Below are 9427 nucleotides of genomic sequence, written 5' to 3'. Positions count from 1 at the left end.
CGGTATCTTCGCAAGTGAAGACACAAAAGACTGTTTCATCCCTCCAAGGACGCCGACAACCAAAACGACGAGCTTGACACGGTAACCTGGGTACAGTTTGCCAATTTCAAACAGGAGATCCTGATATATCTGGTGTTTGTGCTCTTCTTTGGCCGAGATATTGTATTCGGCTGGGGCCGAAAACTCAATGACATAAATGTCACGAGTAGCCTTGTCAAAGAGCACAATATCAGGTTTGTTGTGGTCAATCCGCCGGGTTGTTGCGAATGGTATGTTCCAATAAATTTTGGAACTGTCATTCTCAACAACCTACGGAATATCTCCTGGCAGATAAGGCAGCACTGGTGTCTCTCATCGATACCGCAGCTATATCTGAGATGATAATAGAGTACTCGCAGGGCAGCATTGTGACGCTGTATGTAGGCACCTCTTGCCAGCACAGGACATGCCGACAAAAGGTGCATCAGCGTCTCCGGATGTTGTTTACACGTCCGACAGGACGTGTCCGGAAGCTGCGCCTGGAGCACCTTGCTACGGTATTCGAGAGTGTTGATAACACCATCTTGGCAGGCAAATATAAATCCTTCGGTCTCGGACATCAGGCCAGCTGACTTCAAGAAGGAGAATGTCAGCTGGGTGGACAAGCCATGGTCACGGACGTGTTTGAAATACACGCTGTGCATAGACTTGTCCATGTGTTCACCGAGGAGTTTTTTTTTCCTCGGCTATCCTGACGACGCTCTTGAACTCCTTTTTCGGGAGTTCAATGAGAGCGTTTATTTCTCCGAGACCTAAGGTATTTGCCGCGTAGATTGCTGCCTTATACAAGAACGACCCCTTCCGCGCATTTTCATGACTATGAACAAATTGCATCAGGAAGTCGTCCTCGTCTGCTGTGAAATTGGCAACCTCGTATGTTAAACCCAGAACCAAACGATCGTGAAGCCGCTCCAAGCTCTGCAATCCTCTCCTCCGATGTTCCGGGAGAGGTACATCCTGGCGACTGATGAATTAGGGTGCATGCTCTGATTCATATTGATGACTTTACGGGTTTTGATGTCGAGATCTTTCAACTCATTTCGAGGCCATTTCAGGATCCCAAAAGAGTAAAGTAGGACCGGGACAGCGAGCATGTTAGTAGCTGAGACTTTGTTCTTGCCGGAAAGTTCTGATGACCAGATCTTCCGGAGTCTCCTAACATACTCACTGCGAAGAGTTGTTCGGACTTCAGAGACGGCATGCATTTGCCGCTCTTCAATCCCTAGATATCTGTACAACTCTCCGGCGTCTAATTCTCTTAAGACGCTCCCATCGACTAATTCGACATCTCCACCCGTATCAGAGCACTTACCCTTCGCCAGGTGTACGACCGCACACTTGTCCAACCCAAAAGACATTCCGACATCTCCTGTGTACTCTGCTACGATGTTGATGGCCGTTTGTAGATGATCTTTGTTGGCACTGTATATCTTTAGATCATCCATAAACAGTTGGTGAGTGATCGAGTATACTCGATCACTCGGTAGCCCCGCAGAGTACCCACGAGTTTGTCGGAGGGCAACAGATATTGGCAGCAGTGAGATGCAAAACAACAGAGGGCTCAGAGAATCTCCCTGAAAGACGCCTCTCTTGTACTGAACAGTTCCGGTTACGTGCAATGCATTTCCACTTCCTATGTGAAAACGCGTTCGCCAGAGCTGCATCGTACGTTGTATGCATCCCACTGTTTGGCGATTGATTCCGAGGCATTTGAGCAGATAGAGAATCAACTCATGTGAAGTTGAGTCAAATGCCTTACGGTAGTCAATCCAGGCCATAGACAGGTTGCGTTGGTAGTAGATTGCGTCTTGAATGACGCATCTATCTACCAACAAGTTGATCTTGCAACCTGACACGCCCTGTTTACTGCCACGTTGTTCGTATATCTGTTGCCACACAGGCTCTATCTCCTGCAAGATACGGTTATTTAAGATTTTTGTAAAAATCTTGTAAACCGCATTCAAGCAAGTGATAGGCCTGTAGTTCTTTGGTCGGACAAGTCACCCTTTTTAGGGATGAGTACGGTTCGCCCTTCTACCAGCCAGTCTGGAATTGGTTCGTCGCCCTGAATGTATGATGTAAAAATCCGGGCCAGATGAGCATGTGTAGAAGAAAATTTCTTCCACCAGAAGATGTTTATGCCATCTGGACCCGGGGCAGCCCAGTTCTTGCTGCCATTCAGGGCTTTACGAACCTCTTGCACACTGACTGCAGGGCTCTCTTCGGCGATATCCTGCCGTCGGTGTTCTCGACAGAATGCCTCGAAGTCGTGCAGAGCTGGAGTATCCGGGTTGACGTTTGGTTGATCTCCGTACAATTCACTCCAAAAGGCTTCCACTCGCTCAGATGATGGATAATTCTCGGGAACAGCGGTCTTAGGTGACAGAAAGCGTGAAGGGTTGGATCGAAACATAGAGTTGTCGATCAACCGCTTCAGCCTTTTCTCTAGTGACTTTTGGAAGCCACCAGAGCCCGCAACCTGTTAAGAGACTCTTCTTTGATGACAAGAAGAGTACTCTTGTTCAGTGTGTGATGTCGCCTTCGAAGTTCTGCCGCCAGGCGACGAACTTTGGCGTGTACGGTCTTTGAGTACTAACATACTCTATCACACACTGAATGCGGGAGACTTGTTTCCGAGAAATGTCAATTTTGTGTCCAAGTTGAGCGATTCGCAGCTTCAACTTCGCCTCGAAGGAGAGAGAATGTCTTCTCTCTATCGGCAGAAGCGAAGCCGCGGCACCGTAGACAACTTGGTTGACAGTGAGCAGAGTGGAGTCCTCTTGAAGCTGTGTGGGGAGATCTTCGTTCACCGTGTCGAGCTGTTGTTTTGAGTGAGTCATCTTTTTGGAGATGCTCACTTGTCGACCTGTAAAGAGGTTGTCGTTGTCCTCGGAGAAACGGTGCCGTTCTTGGTGTAGCGGTGCTGGAAATGAAGGCCGATTAGACTGCCTTCTATTTGGCAGCAGCGATCGTCGATTATGCCGAAGGTATGAGGCGTAATTACGCAGGTGTTTGGGTGTAAAATGTCTGTGCTCCGGATGCATGCCACACCAAAGTGTGTGCATCCGGGCCATATACCCTGATACCTCCGGCTCGCTGTTCTGCCAGCACACCAAGAGATCGGCGCGAAGCTCCTCCGTCCACTTAAACTTAATCCTATTAAGCGCCGGGGTCGTCATAAGTCATCGGGTCCGGTGTGCTCCTCCCACCTGATGACTGGTCCTCATCCGAAGAGGACCGGTTGTGGGGAGCACTTCTGAGATTATACTGTTTTGGAACTCAGATATTACGGTGCAACGGGTAGTTGGCCCGTTGCTCCGGTTACGTTGTTAGCCTACAGACCAGATGTTGCGGTCTGCGTTTCCCGCGGTGCGCCACTAGGAGGCCACGTAACAAGCACCGCTTATTATTATTATTATTATTATTATTATTATTATTATTATTATTATTATTATTATTATTATTATTATTATTATTATTATTTAGATAAAAATGGGGCTCTCAATAAGGAATCGAAAATTAAAATATCTAAATTGTTTTTAAAGATATTGTACACGGAAAAAAGATACAACTTTAAAATAATTTTAAATAACCCAATATACTATTCAATTATAACAATAATACACAATGAATTTGGTGAAAAAAAAATTTTTTTATCTTCATAAAAAAGAGTAATTGTTTCAGTAGCATATGTAAAAAAAAAAATTTATCCACGTGCTTCAATTTGCCTCTCCTCTAATTTGCCTCGTTTAGTTTTCCTTTTCCTATTAATTAAAAATTTGTTTGTATTTAATCACCTTTAGAGAAAATTAGCTTTTTATCAATTAAAATAGTTAATCTAACAATTTTTTCAATTAATTGGTACCTATTGTAGAATATCTACTCGTCTAAAAATAAATCGAAATATAAAATATTGGTAGGATATATTTAGTTGATAAAGATTGAATAGCACTTGGGAAAAATTTAACAATCAAATAAACTTTGTATCTTTAGTACAGATGATACGAGATTAATTACAAATATGTATGATGGTGTTTTAATTTATGTTTATTTTGAAAAGTTAGTTAGTATACATAGAGATAAAAATTATAGAGCAGCTCTTGCAAATAAAATAAAAAACAAATTTAATTTCGAGAGAGCATTACAATTTATCAAATATACAAATGAAATTGATACGAATAAGAGGCATAAAAGAGAAAAAACAATTTGAAAATATTGAATTTGATCGGGCCAATGTATATCATCGTTATACAAATATGATAACATTCCACAACTTAATTTCCGTTTTTTAAAACGCAACTTGATTCCATGACAATTGAAACGATTGTTATTACCATTTCTATTTCTTTTCTTTTCTTTTTATATAGAATTTTATTATATGTATCACTATAAACGGATATTCATTTTATATTAATTTATTTTCTATTTGATAATACAAGGTAGATAATAGAAGGTTTATTCTGTAGACCGCACAAGGTACGTGATACTTAAAATTTCAATTTATGTGTTTTTCGAATTCATGATTTTATTTTTTTCATTTTTCTTTATCAATAAAAAGTAAGTTATCAGAAAAATAACTAAATCATAGAAGATTATAGATTTTGGTATTAGCTTTAAAATTACTAGTTGGGTCACGTCACTAGACATTTGTTCATACACTAAGAAAGAAAGGAGGAAGTGTAAATCGATCTTGATAAAAGTCTGATGGCTGGTCGAGCATTCGGAGTAGCATCAGATATAATAAAACTAAAAAGAAAAAAAAATGCGATCCAGAGTCACGGAAGCGCGAAAGTGGGAAATGTATAGAAATGGAAATGGTTAGTCGAGGTAAGTTGTTGACTACCATATACTAAAACTCATTCTTTTTTTATTTTTTCTTTGTTTCCTTTGAGATTCGAATTCTTGTTACTTTACTGTTAACTATACAGCTCGTTGTTACCAGAAGAGGATAAGAAAACTTGGCTGCAAACGTCTTATTCTCTCACATGCTTACTACTCTCTATTTCTATTCTATTTTTTTTTTCGACTTCTCGACTTGATTGCTACTTTTTTATACTTTTTTTTTTTTTTTTTTTTTAAAACATTGTGACACTTTTTTTTTTTTTTTTTTTTCTCAACTCATTTTTACTTGTTCTTGCCAATTCTGTTTAGCTAACTCTTGTATGAAACTAACAACAAAGACTACAAGTTATACGTGGCAATTTCAACGTCAAAGCAGTTTTCAAATTGTTCAGCTTCTCTCGTTGCTTATATATATATATATATATATGGGTATTTATTTTCCATGAATATACTTTCAAGTCACTAATAGAGAAATTCAGTCAAGTGCTGGGTATTAAGTTCAACTTATTGCGCTGCTCATAACTAAATAGATGCTTTGTTCTATATCGAATAAGTATCTTTAGGCTGATTATCATTATACAAGAACAGTAAGATGATAATAAAACCGAAGGAACTCTGTACTTGGTAATAACTTTTAATTGATTCGAAAATTTCATATTGTCTTAAGTAATAATTTTAATATTTACTCAAAAATTGATTCTTTAATACATTACAAGATAATGTTTTTAATAAATTATTTTACAAAATTCATAACATTCAATGTCCCTATAAATTATAATTATCGGTTTAAAACAATTTATGTCTGGTATACATTGATCATACTTGAATTTCTGCACTAAATATATTTTAATGTATATTTAGATTATTTACATCAGTGTAGATGATATAAATTTTCCTTTGTTGCCTTTTTTTGCTATCGAAATGAAATATAATAGGCAAAACTAATCTATTAGCTGTCAATTTTATTTTATTTTATTTTATTTTATTTTATTTTATTTTATTTTTTTTTTTTTTTATTATTACTAAAGTTAACCCATATTTATCAAATTAAAATAGCTTTTCTTTGAAAAAAATCACAACTTTGTGGCTTGATAAACGCGTTGTTAACTCTTAAGAAGTAAAGCTACCGATATAGCAAAGTACGAACAAAACTTGAAAGATCAGGCAGTATAGAATTGAGGAAACTAACAGAAGTTTCATTGGAATCGTGGCTTCTTAAAGTTGCAGGCCAATTAGAGTCAATTTTGTTGAAGCGCGAAAAAGGCGCCCATGTAATGTCAGTTTACTCTCTCTCTCTCTCTCTCTCTCTCTCTCTCTCTCTCTCTCTCTCTCTCTCTCTCTCTCTCTCTCTCTCTCTCTTTCTCACGACAACAGACGTCTAATTAAACTCGTACTCTACCGGCATTTGTTACGCCCAATAAAATAAATCTTTTTTGTTCTTGCTATTTTTAGCCTTTAAACTGTTAAGAGAAGCAGAAAATTTTTTTTCGATTGTTAATTGTCATAGAAAAAAGAAAAAAAAAAATAGGGGAAATACATTGCACGCATGATTCGTTGACACGAGAATTTTGCTACAATGGCTCGTTAAACAGGATGTCGGCAATTGTTCGCTCGCTGCTTCAGCACCCTTTTCGTTACTCATGCCAGCAGACGCTCGATATCCGGTCTAATAACTCCAAGTAATTAAGTAGTTACCAAGAGATGACAGCTAAGTCTTTGGCAATAACAAAATTTATTGACTTTTTTTTTTTTTTAACTTTCCGCTAAGAAAATTAAAAATTTTACAAACTTCAACAATTAATCTCTCAAGTTGATTATTTTTAAAATTCTGTTGAAAAACTTTAGTAAATAAACTTGTAGTTAATTTTTTATCTTAAAATTAACTGATTAAAAATAATTTTCTGTAATAATATTCATTATAATTTTAATTGAAATTGATACAAGGTAACATTAAAAAGTGGTATATTTATGAATAACCTAGTTCTCAAATCACAATAGAATCGCAATTAGATTAAATTGAAATTTATATACACAACACTAAATGAATTACTGTCAATTTAAATGATAAAAAATGGCTGTGATAACGACGAATACGTATGAATATATAATAACTTTAAAATTAATTTGGGAAGTTTAAATGAATAAATTTGATGTGTGGTGAATAATCCATTAAAAATGGAAATTATAGCACACAATTGGACTAGTATACTCATCGGAAATTTATACTATTTCAATAGTTAAATAAACCATAAAGAGAAGATATTAATTTAAGTCAATGAACAGACCTTGACTGTACGTCATAAAAACGTGATTTTTAACAAAATCTATATGTTAATATTTGATAATGATATATACAAATTAATTTTTAACATCAATAGACAATAGTAAAATGATATTGTATATGTGTACCGTAAGTTATTCTACCGCAGACGAGTGCTGTGATTCACACGAGTACTACTATAAGTACTAGTTCTGAGCTCATTTGAATAAAGTTTAAGCTGCAACAAATGCTTTAACCAAGTGTCGTAGCTTGGTTTCTTTACAGGAATGTCACTTACTCTATTTTTTATCGTAAAATTCGTTAGAAAATCTAATTTTATCTTATTCTACTTTATAAATAAATAATTATAAGAATGAAAGTTGTATGAAAAATAAATAAATTTTATATTCGTTTGGTTGAATTTGACGAAATCATTAAAAGTGCCACCACATACAGCTATGAAAATAAATTTAAAAAAAAAAAAAAGTCTAGTAAAATCTATACCTAAAAATAAATTATAACGTTATCAGGTTATTACTGATGTGCTGCGTAAGGTAAAAAAAAATTGACAGTATTATAAAGGAAGAACAAAACAGAAATATTGAAAAAGTAGAGAGCAAAATCCAATGGTAAAAACGTTGCCGTTGTAGCCATTGTGATGCCGACGACATTTGTGAAAAGCAAGTCAAGAAAAACGGGAAAAGTCAAGATTAACCTTGTAGCGTATACGAATTCCAAGTCACGTAGGTGAAAAATCTGATCCTGAGGCAAGACAACGACATTTTGTCTCGCTGTTTTTCGTCATTGTTATGTCGAGAAATACTCTCATAATTCAACAATGTCGATGTAAATTTACAATCAAACTTTTATTTTTATAAAAATAATAATTTTTAATCTTATTTCCGCATAATACTTAATTTTTATTCAATAACACAAATCAATCAAAATATTCATAAGACTTAAAAATCCTTCTTCAGTCAACAACTATAACAGTTGACAGTTATACTTTAAATAAAAATTATTTGTATAATAGAATAATAATCCATCACTCATTGCATACATTTTATCTTTGAGAGTTTCAATTCAGATTGAAATCTTACCGTGATAAAATTTAATCCATTTTAACATAATCTTATTTATATTTACATTACTAATTTATTAAAAGATAAAAATAAACTCTTAAAATATCAGTTTTGAATTTTTTATTTAAAAAATTGAATGACACAGGACTTGAGAAAAACCTCACCTCAGCTGGTCTCTGTGGTTCTCTATCACTTAAATCTTTATCCCAGTCTCGTTAAATCAGATTATTAACGATAAATCAGCTTGTGGTTTAACATTATTCTAAAGTGTCTGTTTAAACCAGCTTGTAAACTTTTAGTTTAAAACTTACTTGATAAATTGTTTGATCACTTAATCTATTATAAGCATAAGATTTATAAGTAATAATTTTAATTATTTTAATTGTAAATTATTATCCAAGAATTAGAGTAAATAAAATTCGATTAAAGAATTAAGAATTTCTGAAAAGTCACGTCCAGAGTGTATAGGAGCTAATGTATTAGTTGGTCCAAAAAACGACGACGAGGGTTACCTTGTGGCACATGCTCGCAATAAATTTAGATTCCTTATTCTGGGCAAAGAGTTTGTTAACTAATCGTATCCCTTTAACGTTTAATTAACTTACTTACTATCAGGCTTTACAATTACAATCACTATATTTTGGTTAATTAAATATCCTTAATAAAGTTACAGTGTTTATTATAGTATGAGTTGAAAAATGACTTAAGAAGCGTATGGTTTTTTTTTTTTTTTTTTTTTTTTTTTCTTTTTAATTCTATTAGTTGAAAGATGATAAGTAATTTAGTAAAATTTTTTAAAAAGACTCGAGAGAGTATTAATGATTTAGCACATGTCTAAGTTTTGTTAGGTTGTATATATATATATATATATATATATATATATATATATATATATATTATATACATAGAGAAGTTGTGTGGTTGTCGCTTGAGACTATCCGGTCTGAAACTTGGGCAACTAATTGCGACTAGCAATTTGTCACACGGACAAATTACGGCTCGTCAAGCAGACCCACCTTTTCTACTACATCCAGCATCTACTAATACCTTTACTTTTTCTTTTATTTATAGAAACTCCATCAGTAGATGTAGTTCTTCTCTCTTTCTCTCTTATACGACAACCAATAGTACGTACCACCAGTAGCATGTGAAAGCGTCCACGTTGAGTCGACAAAACTTTCCGCCTCCCCAATCGTAAATCCAG

The sequence above is a fragment of the Cotesia typhae genome, unplaced genomic scaffold (genome assembly GCF_013202065.1).
Source record: "Cotesia typhae breed Kobodo isofemale line unplaced genomic scaffold, CoteBio_Ctyphae contig_23, whole genome shotgun sequence".
Lineage (NCBI taxonomy): Eukaryota > Metazoa > Arthropoda > Insecta > Hymenoptera > Braconidae > Cotesia > Cotesia typhae.
This window is presented reverse-complemented; position numbering follows the sequence as displayed.